The sequence below is a fragment of the Cygnus olor genome, chromosome 1 (genome assembly GCF_009769625.2).
Source record: "Cygnus olor isolate bCygOlo1 chromosome 1, bCygOlo1.pri.v2, whole genome shotgun sequence".
Lineage (NCBI taxonomy): Eukaryota > Metazoa > Chordata > Aves > Anseriformes > Anatidae > Cygnus > Cygnus olor.
In genome coordinates this window covers 187,182,612-187,198,932 of record NC_049169.1, presented here as the reverse complement: position 1 = coordinate 187,198,932, position 16,321 = coordinate 187,182,612, and the positions used below count along the sequence as shown (strand labels likewise).

At 44.0% G+C, this 16,321-nt stretch overlaps 1 protein-coding gene across 1 annotated transcript in view; it reads left to right on the top strand.

Annotated features, from left to right (window-relative positions):
- The first annotated feature begins 590 nt into the window (after positions 1-590).
- MTUS2 (microtubule associated scaffold protein 2) overlaps positions 591-16,321 on the top strand; it is a 283,391-nt gene continuing 267,660 nt past the window's right edge. Inside the window, exons 1-2 of the mRNA XM_040543898.1 lie at positions 591-675; positions 7,566-7,639. The gene's annotated coding sequence lies outside the window, so the exon portion shown is untranslated. The remainder of the gene's footprint in view (positions 676-7,565; positions 7,640-16,321) is intronic.

Below are 16,321 nucleotides of genomic sequence, written 5' to 3'. Positions count from 1 at the left end.
AGGTCGTCTAATTCCACCCCCCTGCCATGGGCAGGGACACCTCCCACCAGACCAGGTTGCCCAAAGCCCCATCCAGCCTGGCCTTGAGCACCTCCAGGGATGGGGCAGCCACAGCTTCTCTGGGCAGCCTGTGCCAGGGCCTCACCACCCTCTGAGGGAAGAATTTCTTCCTAATATCTAATCTAAACCTCCTCTCTTTTACTTTAGAGCCGTTGTCCTTGTCCTATTGCTACATGCCCGATAAATATCCTCCCCATTTTTTCCTGTATCCCCCCTGCACGTGTAATTTTCACGTGCAGCTCCCACCACCACCCTGCTCCCCACGCAACCACGCTAACTTTCCACCTTATCTACCCCCCCCCTCCACCCGGACGCCCTCCCCTCACCTTGCGGACTCCCTTTTTTGGGGACCAGCTCCTCCTTTCTGCTTTGAGCATCCCGGGGCCCGAAGCGGGGTGCGTTTCTCACGCGCCCCCCTCCCTCCCCCCCCCCCATGCTCGGGGCGCGGGGGCGGCGCGGGGGGAGGCTCGAGCCGCGGGGGGGCGCTGCGGCTCGGCTCGGCTCGGCTCGGAGGCTGCGCCCCCCCCGCCGCTATATAAAGGAGGCCGGCGGCGGCCCCCACTCCGTCCTGCCGGCAGGAGGAGGAGGAGGAGGAGGAGGCAGAAACGGAGGCAGGTGAGAGCCCAGCATCACTGCCCCACGCGGGGCAGCGTCACGGGGGTGCGTGGGGTTTGCCCTCTGTCCCTGCCCCGCATCCCTGTGGGATGGGGAGGCTGGGGATGGGATGGGGAGGTTGGGTGGAAAAAATCCGCCGGGGATGCGGAGCGGTCCCCACGCCGCCAGGGATGCGCAGCGGTTCCCACGTCGCGGTGCCGAGGAGGCAGCGGGTGCGTAGGAGCCTCCCCGTGGGGTGGGAGAGCAGCGAAGGAAGAAGCCCTGCTGGCTGGGGTGGGCGCTGCGTCGTGTCAAGTCTGCTCCTCCGAAAGTTTGGAGGATGCTGATAAGCGGGGCGCCGCTGCATGGGGGCCTCCGGCCGGTGGGTGCGAGCGGGGCAGGGTGAGAGCATCCTTCTGGGCACGGCCCCAGCCCGGTGACCCGTCCGAGGAGGTGCACCTCGATTTTCCTCGCTGCTGAAAGGCAAATAAAGCCCGTACTGTGACTTACAAGCCAGTGTTTCCCCTCGGTGCGAAGGGAAAAAGCAAAAATGTGGAGGACAGTGCAGTGAGCGCAGCTCTCCCTGCTCACATAAGCACCTCTACTTGAAGAGCTGTTCATCTAGGCTGGCAGTTTCCAACTCTGCTTAGGCTGCTCCCTTTCCCCTCCCTGGTAGGGAGCAGCTGAGCCCGCTTGCTCTGAGCGTGAAAAGAGCGAGGCAGCACGATCCTGGCCATTCATCATTGCATTAAACTTCAAAGATCAAAAACCTAATAAATATTTCCCAGCAAGTCAAGCATTAGAAATATTTACGGGTATTCAGGTAGCGGTAGCACAATAATTAAATGTCAAGTGTTTGCACGCAGGTTGTAACTTCGCAGTGGATGGCTGCCTTAAGGAAGCACTCGGCAGCAGTTGAACTGGATGTAATGTGATGCATAAATGCCTTGCTCTGGTTTGTGTGATTTTCTACAGGAATTATTATATGCTCTCTACGTTCTGCATAGTATTGTGGGTCTTACTGTTTCTCACCCCCAGTTTGAAGCAGGGGTGTGGGCTTTTCTATATCCCCTACTCTGTAAACTCTTACCCAGTCTGTTGTTTTCCAATGCCATTAAATATACCCGACTGCTTGTCTCCTTCCATCTCTGCAATCTGCTGGGGAGAGCAGCACAGCCTGTGCTGCAGGAGTGTGGTAGCAGTGAGTTACGTGTATGAAGATGGAGATTAACTTCTCACTCTTGCTTTATTTATCAGTGCCTTAATTCCAGCAGAATAGAGCTGCATCGCAATGTACAAAAGGGGGATTTTGTAAGTGAGCCTTCCAGCAATGTATTGTGAGCTTGGAAATCACTGCATGAGACTGGGGGGGCTGAGGAAAGCTTTGCAAGGCTGTGTCCATGTCGTTAATTTGAAGTAACCTTTGATATGATACCAGGTCATTCTATATGTTCATCTCTTTAGGGCCAGAAGCTGGTATTTGGCTACTGATCTAACAAATGACAGGTAGAGGTTTGGGTCTGATAGAAAAACTACTTGCCTTTACAGCAGAGTGTCTCTTATGGTAAAGTTTTGTAAGGTGTTGTCTGTAGTGATAGTGACTGTATAAAGAAAGTAGCTTAACACTTCTGGGCTACATTTCTGGAGTGTGTATTTCTATGCAAAATATATTTGGATATAGCAAGCAATGCTAGATACTTAATGAGATAGCAGACAAGAGTTAGCAGCACAGATATTGCAAAATTGCAGTTTTCCACATCTGTAAAGCACAGCAGCGCATCAGAGGCTGGGCAGGGAATTCAGTACCCTGTGAGAAATAGTCTTCTATCACCATAAGTAAAACTTCCAGCTTTTTTATCTCCTAAGTTCCTGAAGGAGTCAACAGAAATCAGTGTAGGACAGAACTGCAGACCAAATAGCAGGCTCCAAAAATGTGTTTTCTGGAGAGTCATACATTGGTGAATAATGTGAAGCACTCGTACAGTGGTTTAATATTTGATTGAGCACAATGGAGGAGAAAAAATTGAGGCATAATAATGGACATGTCAGTAAAGACGCTGAAATGTCAGCAACAAGTGGTACAAGAGGATGTACCTTGGCTGGATGCTGAGGTTTGCTAACAAGAATCATAGAATATCTGAGTTGGAAGGGATCCACACGGGTCATTGAGTCCAACTCCTAAGACTACTGAAGCACATCAGATTTAGCAAATGCTTTCCTGACAAAAAGATTGTGTTTTAGCACAATTTTATAATTATATTGGCCTTGCTTAAATGCAACTTTTGCAGAACATCCTGCAGCCAGTTTTGTTGAGGCCATAAGTAGCTAAAAGTGGAAAGTAACAAGCAGCAGAGCTTAGGTGCATGATTTTGCAATAGCAAGCTCCTTACAAACTCAAACCCCTTGGAACAGTCTTCAGGAAAGTAATTCAGATGGATTTTTGTAACTTATTCCAGCACTGTCTTACTACAGCTGGGTATGCTTTTGATGCTTTGCAATCCAGAAGCCATATTTGTTCTGTCCATTGCCATTACAAGGGTGTCATCTGCTGTTCTGGATTTTTCAGCGAGGAGCTGATTTATGCCAATTAAAGATCTGTTAGTCCATTGTGCTATAGAATCAGATTACCATTGTGCAGCTGAAAGGTATGTCTGAAAAACATTGAAGACATCTAAAAAGTACAAAGAGTTCCTTGAGTACAAGGAAGGGCAGTCTGAAAGGCTTAATTTAAGCAGTCATCTTAGTAATTTATTTGAAGAACTGTTATTGCAATTAAGTGGCTATAAAGCTGGCAGTTTGTCAAACAGGTTCAAATCTCCTGGGCCTGTGAACCTTCACATTTCAGGGCAGAAATTGCGTTTTGATAAAGGTGGAAGTTACTGCTACTCTTGTGGGCTGATGTTTAAAGGTGCTCTGCAGTGCAGAAAGTGGCCTCTGTAGCACCCTGGCTGGAAGACAGCAGATCTAAGTTCCTCTGTAATTGTGTTAAAGTAAGATTAAGACTGCCTTTAGCTTCCTCTCCAGAAACTTGGAGCAGCATGCCGGCCGACTCTTGCAGGGCATTTGGGAACTGCATGGAGAAGCCCACTTTGTTCCAGCGGAGACATCTGCATCAAAACTCTGCAAATAAGTTAATCCTTAGAAGCATCTGGTGTAGCAGCAGTTCCCAGGCTTTGCTGGTAGTGACATCACATGCAGATTAGTGATTTTATGCAAGCCCTAAAACTACCAAAAGCATCAGTTACAAAATTCCTTGGATTCCACTTCCAGTCTGTGACTGTGACCCTTAATTGAGCCGATGGTGTGCTGTACAGGTTGCTGCTCCTTGTGTGAGCCTTCAGGCTGCTCTACCCAGAGATAAACTTTGAGGCAGCTATTGCATTGGATGCAAGGCTGGAAGAAAGGCATAACTTGTGGTTTTTCTCTGTGCAGCTGTGAGTATCACTTCAGCAAGCACTTACAGGAGAATGACTTCCCTTTGAAATCATAGCTTAAAAGTAAACAAGCATCCAAAACACATGCTGGGCTAATTAGGTTCTCTATTAAGTTTTGCTTTTGGATTTTAACTGTTTGATAGCTTATCCTAAATGAGTTGGCTTCTGTGGTTATTATCCCTCCAGGCAGCTCTAAGTTATGGCAAAATACTAAGGCTGCCAAGGAGCCAACCTGGCAGACAAGGGTAGCTTGAACAAAGATGCTCCAGTAGTGCTGGATGTTGAACAGAGATGCTCTAGCCCTCTGGCATGTGTTGTCTCTGCCAAGCTTTGCACAGGGCATGTGGAACAACCCTTTAAGCCACCTGAGATTTGCTTGCAGTCCTCATAATTCTGAAGCTTATACTACTAGAAAATTTCAGAGGGATTGGATGACTCCGGAGTAGTGTACTTCTATGCTACAGGGTGCATTGATGTTAATGAATACGAATTAGATTGATGGGGGAAAAATAAAGCTTTGTATTCAACATCTGAGTCTGATGTAATTTGTTCATGCCAGGAGGAATCGTGGCATGCTGTGCACAGGGAAAGCTGGCAGGATGCTGTGTGCAGAAGACATTCACAAGTAAATTGCAGTCAAGTACACCCGGCAGAGCCGTGCTCTTGGAATGAACGTGTTTGTTCTGGTGTAGCAGCCCGCTGGGATCTGAGGTTCTTCTCTTGCTGTTACAATGAAAAGGTTGCTTAGCTGTTGGTGCAATGTGATAGAGCGAGGCTTTAAAAAAGGGAACAGTAGTCAAATAATCTACCTGAGCCTTGGTGAATTCAAACTGCTGTACGCACAAGGCAGGGATCATTATAGAAACAGGAGCTAGTTGCTAGGTCCACACAGCAAAGTTCAGGTCCAGGCCCTCTGCCTTTATTCGTGTGAGTAATCCTTTAATGTCAGCAGAGCCAGCCAGCCACTGATACTGAAGAAATGAAAGCCCTGAGGCTCAGGTGAGAAGACACAGAGCTTTGCGCTCCTCTGAGGACCTGGTGGGAACGTGGGCAAATGTTGCTTTATTTCGCCTTCTGGATCTCGATGCCTTGGGCGATGTGTGAGCTGAGTCGCTGTGAGCTGCAGCAGCTTTCAGGTTAACCTGGTATGAGCAGAAAACACCACGGCACACTCATTTTTAGCTGCTCAGCAGTTTTAGAATCAAATCTCTGAAAAGCTGCCTGGTTTGATTGTTCCTGTTACATAACAGCAGTGTCTTTGGGATTTGAGAGGAGCTGGGAGCAATATGTCTCTCGCATAAATCCCAGCGGCTGTGATGATCCGCCCTGACCCCTGGGCGGCCAGGAACAGCCTCGGCAGGGCTGAGCTCCTGGGGTGGAGCTGAATCAGCCTTTACACCCTCATTTCCAGCTGGAAGCAGATAATTGTGTGATTTTTGGCACCTTTGTTTGCTCCTGCGCTTGCTTAAAAAAAAATGGACTGAAGGTTAGGTTAGACCCTTGATTAAAGGCTGCTGGAGAAGGTCTTCCTGAGGGTTTTTGTATTGTGGGGCAGTGCCGTGTCCTGTTGCCCATGAGGAAAAGGTCTCACTTGGGGGTGCTTTGTGGGAAAAGCTGCAGCCAGGCACAAATCCTAAATTCAGGGGTCTCTGTACCCCTGACTCCAGTGGGGTGGCAGGATCTCCTTCCTGACCTGTGTTTGTGTGCTGGGTGTGAAGGTGGTGGACCAGCAGGTGAGCTCATGGAGCTGGAGGGGAGCTGCAGTGAGGTCAGCTCCACATGCTTGGGGCTTGGTGTCCATGCAGCAGGTTTGAGCCTTCACTTGAGCCTATTTCCTGATCTGTTGTCTTGGTTAAAGTGGGTAAAACAGCATGGAAGAGCATTTAAACCCCTAGACCTGCCCAAAGGGTGCATGTGCCTCACCACCTCCAGCGCTGGCTGCACCTCCTGGCTTTTCCATGGGAGAGCTCTGCTCTGATAGTGCTGGCAGCCCCCGGTGTAATTAGGAGCATTTGAAGAATGATACAATAGAAAGCAATGTTACGTAATTGTTTGGAGGAAGGATTGAGGTAACCATGCACAAAGACCTATCTAATTAAAACTGCAGGAAGACAGAGATGGTGGTTAATGAGGCTGAACGTGCAACTTAATTTAACAGTTATTTGAAAAGAAGCAACCTGCCTTGTTGGGGAATGGAAGGGGAGGAATAGAACATACCTAGAACTTGTTGCCAAAGTATAAATTTCACTGTAATTAGTGCAAGTTTTGTTACAGGCTTCTTTGAATTTGGGATTTTACCACATTTATGTGAAATGCATCAAGAATGGTGACCACAAATTGCATGTGAATAAAACATTTAAAGACTGCTATTTAACTAAATCTCTTACCTTAAATCCAATCTGTATATTCATCTTCTAGTATCTAAGTTTTCATCCAACTTTTCTTTGCTTGCTTCGTACCACAAGGAAGAAATTGTCTTATGACTTCACTTTTTCCTCAGCTGTCCTTCCTTCTTTCTCTGCCCTGTCATACAGGTCTCTTCTGTTGTCCAACTGCTCTGTTTGTCCTACGGTCACATCCCTCTTCGTGGTCTCCCTTGCACTCGTGCCTTCTCTAACTCTTCACTCTAATCTCTCCTGCCTCCTTTTCTCTCATAATACAGATAAATATCACTGCACTAATGGCAGAAGCTGGAAAAGCTTTTTAATTTATGGGACTGATCAGTCCTACTTGGAAGATCCTCATCTAGTTTCACCTAGGCAGCTTGACTTTAGCAGATTTTACCACTTGTGAAAGTACATCCCATGACCTCTTATCACATATCAGGACTGGCTTTCTTTCCTTCCCTGGCTTGAGCTGTCATCTCTGGTACCATAACCACCGTTCTGTGATGTCTGTTTCTTGTGACTGCAATCTTCTCTTGACTTCTGTGTTTTCTGGATGATCTTCCTCACCCTGGCTTCTCCCCTTTCCATCCCTGCTCTTCCTGGATTATCTCATCAGAAACAAATTCAGTTAAATCTTGCTGAATTAGCAATGCATCGCTCTTATCCCATTAAAATGTGGCATGTGAACAAGGGGACAAATAGCACAAAGTCCTTTAAATGCTGATCTCTGTAAATATGTCAAAACCTGACTAGGCTTAATCTGTGCTTCCCCTTCAGCTTGTGCACCTAAACTTCACTTAAGAGCACTGACTTACTTTAAAGGTCTCACTGAGGAAGAGGAACAGAAAATGTAGTGTTTGTTTCAAAGCTTTGTATCTTTTCCCTTTTTCCAGAGTAGGTGCACTGCTTCATTTCAGTTACTTTTAACTAGGATCAACTTATCTGTGAGTTCATGTCAGGAAATTGAGACAGGGCGGCAATCAGAAGTGCAGGATGTTTGATCTTTAGCAGAATGTTTACAAAAGGTTTGATGGTGTTTGCCCTTGTTACCTACTCTAATTCTAACGGGCCTTTTGTTTGTTTTCTAAAGGTTTCCACCCTGGGACTGTCTTCTAGGGTAAACTATCACCAATGGAAGTAAAATTTGTTTTTCCAGCATTCTGGGTAAGTGTCTTCTGTTTTTTGTCTGATTTGATCTTACAAATGTTTGCCACCAAAGAAGTCTTTTTGCAAGTGGTCTTTGATTTTTATATTAGTGTTATTCTGTCCAACAAAAAGAAAACGCCCTCCAACAATTTTATAAGCAATACAGATAAAGGTGACTTCAAAGTGAACCACGAGGCTCTTGTACTGGGGGAATTATCAAATGTAAATAGATGTCTTCCCTAATGATTTTGAATTTTGTCTGGTATGTATAATGTATATTGGAAAATATGGCATGCTAGTTTAGATTCATATCTAAACTAAATCTTGTTACTTCCTTTGTGTAATTCTTTGGACTGGCAAGAGTTCTTTTTTAAATATATGACAATATTTGAAGCCGGTCTTTTATGCTTGGGATGGTAGGGAAGGTATAATTCTGCAGGCTGGGAGATGACTGACATGGATCCTAGTAAAGTCATGTTACGGTGACATGAAGTTGTGCCTGGTCATTGTGAGCAATAATGGTGCTTGCTGAAGCCTCTGGGAGGTCAGCAATGATATTATGCTGTTCAAAAAAAAAAACAAACCTTGTGTGTCAGTAGGGCAAGACAGTCTAGTGGGTGACCCTGAAGGGCTTGGTCAAATTTTTGTGCTATGTCATTCCTACTACAGTAGCTTGAACAGCAGGACAAGGAAAAAAAATTGTCCACATAATTGTGTGTGACTTCCTGGGTACGTATCTCCTGCAGGCAGGTCTGATCCTGTCCCTGAAGTGATAAAACAGCAGCCTGGCTAGAGAAGATCTGGTGACCTGGCAAAAGCATTGCGTTCTCCTTTGGGGAGACTTGGATCTGGTCTGGCCTGGAGTCGGGAAGGTCTGAGAGCTGTCAGCACTGGGAGACAGCCAGGAGTCGAGCAAAGCCTGTGGGAATGGCTCTAGCATGCAACATGGGGAGAAATCGCTCAAGGGTGATGACTGTGATATCAAACTGAGGGAAGAAATCACAGGAGCAAAAGACGCAAGCCCAGGTCATTGCCAAGGGCATTCCCTGATCCCACTTGTTGATGTAGGAAGTGCTGTCATGTCCATCTTCTTCCGCAGCCTAGACTACAGGCACAATAAGGACTAGTAGGGCTTGGAAAGGTGAAGCAAGCATCAGAGTCAATCACAGCATGATCTTGTCTTCCAAGGGGCTCTTCAAATGAGCAGATGCATGAGACAGCACTGGGATAGGAACTGTATGGTTGCAGGAGCCTGGGGAGGAATAACCCACCCCTTACCCAAGCTGAAAGCTGCTCCTCTGGAATGTCATGCTCACTCACAGATGTGCATTTGGCTGAGAAATGGGTGGTTGGGTTGGGTGTTACTGTCTCTGGGTGGCATGTGCATCCTGGGTACAGTCAGACAGCTTAAAATGCAATGGGGGAAAACACCTGCTGGGCTTACAGGTGGCATATGATGCTCCTGCACTGTTGTCTGACATAGGAGGACTTTTTTGAGGACATTTGCAGAACTTTGTAGTAAAGGATGCACAAATGTACACCACTTACACGTTTCCCAGCTACAAATTATTTCATTTTTACAAGCAGATAACTATTTTTGCTTCCTCATTAGTGGGGTTGTAAGCCTTGTAACTCCAGCAGTGAAGTTAAATCTGTATAACTCCCGTGCCTAGGAAGAGCTGCTGCTGAGACCCATGCTCAGCTCTCACTACCACTAACTGGACCAAGTTCAGGGTTGGACCCTGGCTTGGAATTTGGCTATGGAGCCAAAAAGCACAAGTGACCTGAAGAGGAATACATACGAGTCCTGTTGAGTGTTCTTAATTCTCTGTGCCTGTGAATTTCCTAGTTTGAGGACTCCAGTGTTTGGAAGACAAGTACAAAAGACTATATCAATATGTAAAACAGGAATTGTTTTAGAAATGTTCCAGTATTGTGTAATTAACTTTAAATAAGATAAAAAGAGCAGAGCAAGTAATTTCTTCGTAGGTGTCTCCAAAATGTCCCATTAAGGTGTCCCCTTCCCTTAAGCATGTTTCATTATCAGTAGGTGTTGAGTCCTTGTTCTTAGTAACATGTCTTCTTCCTTTCTGAGCTGACATGTCTACTGTACTCAAAGTAAGACTTTGAATGAGAATGAAGTTTAATAAAGAGAATAAAGTAAGACTTTGAATAAAGTTTCCTGGCCAGTTTCAAACTCCTCTATTTTCTTTCAAAAGGACCAAATGTTGTGTGTTTGGAGATGATGTGCTTTTCACTTCTCATACTGATCTTAGAGCTTTGTGTGGGAAGATGCAGGGTATGCAAAAGCGTAACCCTGCTCAAGAGATCTGTCTGAGTTTACAGTGCATTGCAATGGCTTGATGGGAGGTATCCTGACACCACTGCAATGCTGTCCTGATAGGAAACTATTTTCAATAATGCCAAGGAGTAGCTTGAAGTGGTCTGCATGGGAAGCTGTGATCAGATGGTTGATGCTATACATCTGTATTTATACAAACAGCTAGTGAAATGCCTCAAATAGTTTTTTTTACTGTTTTCAGCTATAAGCAGAAACTCAGGAAAGCAACTCAACAATATTTAAAGTCACCTAGTAATTTAACATGGGATTACCGTTGAAATCTCATAGAAATACTCAAGACATCCTATGCTGTATCAGATGGATTATGCATGATTCACTTATTGCTTTAAATTCCAGGGGAATTATTAATGTCTGGGTCATTGTTTCCTAGATTTACAAATTTAAAGGCCAGAGGGGACCACGTGAATAAGTTCTTTCTGCCTGCTCTGCACAGGTCAAGGGAATACAGGATATATCAGTTGTCCTTTAATTCCTTTATTCAGCATATCTTCCTGAAGGAGATCAAGGCCTTGATTTAAAGGGTGTCAGTAGTAACAAATCTGCCATGTCGCAGGTAAATTGTTACAATAAATAATGAGCCTTGCTCTTGGAGGCAGTCTGTAGCTCTCTTCAGCTTTCAAATGTTGTACCTCGATTGTTTTTCCTGCTGGACTGACAAGGTATCTGTTATCTGGGATGCTGATTCTCCATTTAGTTAGCCACCCCTAAAATTCATTTAGTAGGAGCTGTGTGGAGGTATGGTGGATCTTTGAATTCAGGGCTTTATGTACTGCATGACTTTAAACTGATGTATGGTGTGAAATTAGGAGTAGTAATGTGTCATGTCAGCACTCTGCACTGCCATTATCAAATGATGATGTAACTGCATACAAACGATCAGATTTACATGACCAGACCTATTTTCCATACAGCTGTGTTGATTGGCGTTAATTGTGCCTCTGTCTTTCAATGCCTTATTGATTGTGTCCCATGATAACCTTTCCCTGATGCTGCTTACTGCTGATGTCAGTCGAACTGTTCGACAGCAGCTTAGGTTATCCCACTTAACCCTTTTCAATACTGCTTCAATTTCAACTCTTTCCAGTCCTGTTGTTAACAGCAGTCATTGCATCATGAAACTTATTGGCACGTCTGCCCTGTGGTAGTGAATTCAGGTTTTTAATTGACGGACTATTTAAAGCTCTCCAATTACTGATGGCATGGGAGGTATGTCATTATCACTGAGATGTGAATGTAGCATCCTGCATCTTGCTGAAAACAGAGTAGAAGCAGTTGTCGAGTACACTTGTTTTTTCCTGAATTTTTTTGATAGTTAGTCTGGAATGATTAGTTATTGAAGCCATAGCTTGGAATGCACTTCTTGTTACATTCAGGGTGGTGCTCCTATTGTTGTAAACCTTACCAGGCTTCTCTATTTTTTTGCTTTCTTCCATCATTTGCGTGCATTTCTGCAATGTTAATTTGTATTCATTGCTATCAGTGTCTTTTCCCCATCTGTTATGTACTGTGGGTTTGTTTTACAGATTTTTTTGCTGCTGCTGTCATTTTCCTTAGCTAGAGTTCTTTAACCAAAAAAGCTTTTATGGCTGTAGCACAGTGATTATATTTTTTGACATGTAATAAAGTATCCCTAGTTAAATGGTTCACCTGTATCCAGTAGGAGTCAATATAACATTAGCTGGAGCTGACTTTACTACTTCTGGTGCTAAGCCATGGACTAGTACTTGTAGACTTTCCAGAAATCTTCTAGTAAGTGCTTCTTCCAGTACAGATTCTCTGCTAGAATAAAATCCAGTGTGACAGTATTTTTTGTAACTTTGAGTATATATGCCTGAGGAGTGCCTCATTCTGTTCTTACCTCAGTTGAAGGACTTCTTAGCAGACTCCAGTCTCTCATCCTGTGACTTGCCAATAGTCCAGATTTTGTTTTCCTTGTACATGTAGTATCCATGGCTTTTATCTTGTCCATACTGTTTCTCTTAAATACAGTAACTTTCTAGCATGATCATACCATGTTTTTATTACCTTCTTAACCTTTAGTAGAATTAAGCTTCCTTTTAAATAGGCAATTCTTATTTCTATTAAAATTGAGCCCTGTCATTGCAATTGTAAGCAAGTATTCAGAGGAATGAATAGTTTGCCCTTTTTTTAAAAAAAAGCTATTGAGATATCAACAGTACTGGTGAAGGCATTGTTTTCTGTTAGTGCTGCAATACACAAGTCAAGTGTTTTGAGAATTCATATTGAAGAAGTATATTTGAAGAAGTACATAGAAGTTACTTGTTTAACTTCTGCAGTCAGAAGCTCCCAATCCATATGGTCTTTTGTAAGCCTGTGGTTGCTGCTGTGCAAAGGTGGGAGAAAGCAGATGTGGTGAACTTCATGAGATGGAGTTCATGCTGTGGTCAGCTTTGGGGCTCACTCTGTACGCTGGCAGAGGGAGAGGAAAGTAGCTGAGGTTGTGTTGATTTTTTTTGTGAAAAAAGCATTATCTTAAGTGGTTGCTTCTCAAATCACTAATTAAAAAAAAAGTTTTTAAAACAGCGTACATGCAGAAATTAGCTTATGACTATTTGAAATAACTTGTCAATGTAATGGTGTTGCTATCCCCAGAACTGACTCTTACTGATCTAGCCTTGGTAAAGGCTTGTTCCCTTGGTAGAGAGCTGCACAGGCAGATGATGGATGTGACCATCTCATGCAAAGCAAATACCTGGAAAAGATCCACATCTCCCAGTATTATACTGTGCTTAGCATGAAGGTGTCTGGTTAGCAGAGTATCTTGAGCAGAGAATTTGCAGAAGGGCTTAGTGAATGTGTTCAGGCGGATTACAGAAGTTACCAGGTTACCACACTGTTCATGTATTGTTTCTGAGGTGCAGCATCCCAACTAGGATTGAGTCTATGGAGCAGGAATCAGCTTGTAAATGCTTTGGGGCAAGAATAAACTTTTATTGTCTTGTAGTTATGAGGGATCCTACTTCATGGCATGCTTTCAGTACATCAGGTATGTCAAATAAAATGAAGGGTATAGACAAGGGCTAAGAAATGATCCGTCTGCAATGACACAATAGCAACAACTTCAGAAGCCCTTGGTTTAACCCACTTAAAATTACTTGTAAAGAACCTTCTGATATGATAAGCACGTTATTCATACTGTTTTTTCTGAATTTCAAAACAAAGTGTGACCTTGATTTCAAAGGAAAAGTGCATGAAAGCATGCTGTGCTTATTTTTTGTAATTAATCATATATAAGCCAATTTTATGGCAAAACAGATAAATGAGATGTCAGAGTATTTGTTGGTAAATACTTTGCTTCAAGATGTTAGTGCAATTTGTGTTTTAGCTTTTAAAAAATCCAGAAATCCAGTGTTTCTTTCAGTTTCACAGCAGGATGAAAACGCAGCATGCAATGTATACTGCAATTAAGCTCTAAATGGATACACCATAACTGGTGTATACATTCTGCTTAGTTATTGCAGTGTGCACTAAAACATAAAACTTCCTTCTTTCTGTAGTGGGTCTGGGGAGCTGTTAATTGTCCACAGCACCCCTGTTCATCTCACTGGTGCAGCTCTGCTTGCATGAGAATCTAGCTTGGCAAGCATCAATAGTTTCAGGGCTGCTGTGAAGCAAATATCAGAAGGCTGGTTCAGAGGTGGCTGTGGCTCATCAACTCAAGAAATGCCAGTAACCTCTTCTCTGAATGCTGGGGGCTCCCGAGCCTGCCTTGGAGGCTTAAACCAGAGATGGTTCAGAAGATGAGTCGCCATCCCTAGAGGTCTTTAAGAGATGTTTAGATGTAGAGCTAAGTGATATGGTTTAGTGGAGGACTTATTAGTGTTAGGTCAGAGGTTGGACTAGGTGATCTTGGAGGTCTCTTCCAACCTTGATTCTGTGAAGATGGTCTTTCAGAAGAGATAAGCCTAACAATGTCCGCATCTCTGAAGGAGAGTGTGTGCATTGATGATGGCCCTTGGTCCTCCCTGCAGTGGTGAGGTAGGTTAGGTTTGGGGCCAGTGCAGCCTCCTGTCCTCACCCTGAGGATGATGGGGTTTCTGTGAAGTCCCCTTGAAGGGGACAATTTCAGGGTGTACATGGCCTATGGCCTCAAGCCCATGCATGGATTTTGGCATCACACGAGTCTGGGGATGCTGCAGGACAAGCACAGGTGTGGGATGGCCACTTCCAGCCCTGGGGTGGGTTTGCACACCAAGTGGTTTTTGGGCTCGTTTCTAGCCAGGGCTTTGATTATGCACATCTCCACCAGGAGAAGCAGAAATGGTGTTAAAATGGACAGAGACACTTAACTAGTAGCAAATGCCCGTGGACATTGGTTATGGGTAACTTTGCATGACAAAGTTAACACTAGCAGTTGTGAGTACTGTAAGTGCCTCTTTACAGTAGAACTCAGAAAATCCTATTAAAAGTGCCACAGGACAATATTAAGTTACTTTATAGCTCACTTGTCTCTACCTCTAACAAGTTCTGGCATTTAGTGTCTGTTATATATGCAGTATAATAGGTTTCAGCATTAGGCTGCCTTCAGTGTGTAAACTACTATTTGAGACTTTTAGCCCTTCCTCCTAAGCTGCCAAGTGGTGGAGGATATAGCTTGGATAAGAAAACAATTTAAACTTTCTCAGTGAACCAGTTTTAAGTTTTCTCTCAAATGCAGAATTTCACGCTGGAGCTGTGTGATTAAAAGCCTATGGGGAATCAAGCATTGGGATGGTTTGAAGGAAGATCAAGGGATTGAATGCAATTTTTCTGCAAATGATAATTAAAGAAACAGCATTCTCATTAGCATAATACACTAAATGATAAAAAGAATTGGACAGATGCCTAATCTTGAAATGCTTCTTAATTTACAAGTACACATTTTAAAAAGGAGGCAATTGAGGTCTGTTCTTCCTGGCTGCCTCTCTGGATCATCAAAACTACTTCTTATATAACTTTACTTTTTTCCCTGTATTTTTCCTCTTCAGGGCAGTACATTACACATTCCAGGACCCCATCCATAAGAAGTCAGTTGCACTTTTACAGATAATACAGCATCTGCAGTACTTCAGGATTTCTCAGGTTGGATGCCTACCAGACAAAATTAGACATTTAAGCAGAGTTTCTCAACTGGGGCCATATGCAGTCCTGAAGGGGTCCAAAGGCATCTACCACAAAAATGGATAGAGAATGGTTCATTCCTGACTCAAATTTTGTCACCACTCCAAATTTATCATGTGGGTCCACAGAGAAATGTATTTGAGAGCCCCATCAAGGAGTTAAATTTTTAAGAATTTCTGAATCCTTGTTAAGGACAAAAATGACTTTCAGATTTTAATGAAACTGTGAATCAAAAGTTGCAATGAGAAATAGGTGTCATCTGTATTGATGCTGTTGTCTGACCTATATTCTGTTCTTATCCAGAGATGCAGTTTCTCTGTTTCACTTTAAATATCATCCTACTTCTGTTCTTTTACCATCACACTTGTAGGCTCCCAGAGGGTTTTGAACCAAAATACCATGTAATCTCAGAACTTTTGCCACCTGCAAATGTGGGATGGCCCACCAGGTCCCATTAAATTACATCTACACTGCTGAATGAGAGCCAGGTATGCATCAGGGAGACGTGCTTGCACTGCTCAGTGCACTCAGCTCAGGGTCTCTTCTGGGACCTGTACAGAGCCCTGTAAAACAGTTACACTATCTGCATTTTTTCCTGTTTGAAGCTTATGAAATATGGTGAGCAAAAGAGTGCTTTTCACACTGTGAAAGGGGGTATGTGGTGTTGGCACGTGGGGTCAACAAGAAGGTGCTGGAAGGGCTTAAACCCACTGGGTTGGTGATGGAAAACTGTGTTGGGGTGTGTGTGTGGGAGCCAACCCTGATTTTGGTCTTGTCTATTCTGCTACTGAGTAACCCTGGGGTGAATGGTCCCCTGGACCACACTGGGGTACTTCCAGGCTTTTCGAAGAAGACTTTTTTATTAATTAAATGAGCCCCCTTTGTCTTGTGAGGCTAGGCTGTGCCTCTCAGACTGCAGTGGGAATTGCACTTTTAGTAAGGTTAAGTATATAGAGGAGAAAATGTTGTTTTAGGAATGAAAAAGATTTCTCAGTGGGAGCTGACTTCTGAATTACTCCAGTTACAGCCCCAATGCAAGGTGGAAGCTGACTGCAAATGGACGCCACATTTTCTAGCTGGAAGTAACCTTCCTTTTGTCAAATCCTAGAGCTTCTCTTCAGATAGAGAGCTAGTAAACACCAGTTTGTGAAGGGGTTGTGACAGCCAGAGCTGAGAGGTCAACTGGAGTACACTGTCTCTACCAAAGCAGCATCCTG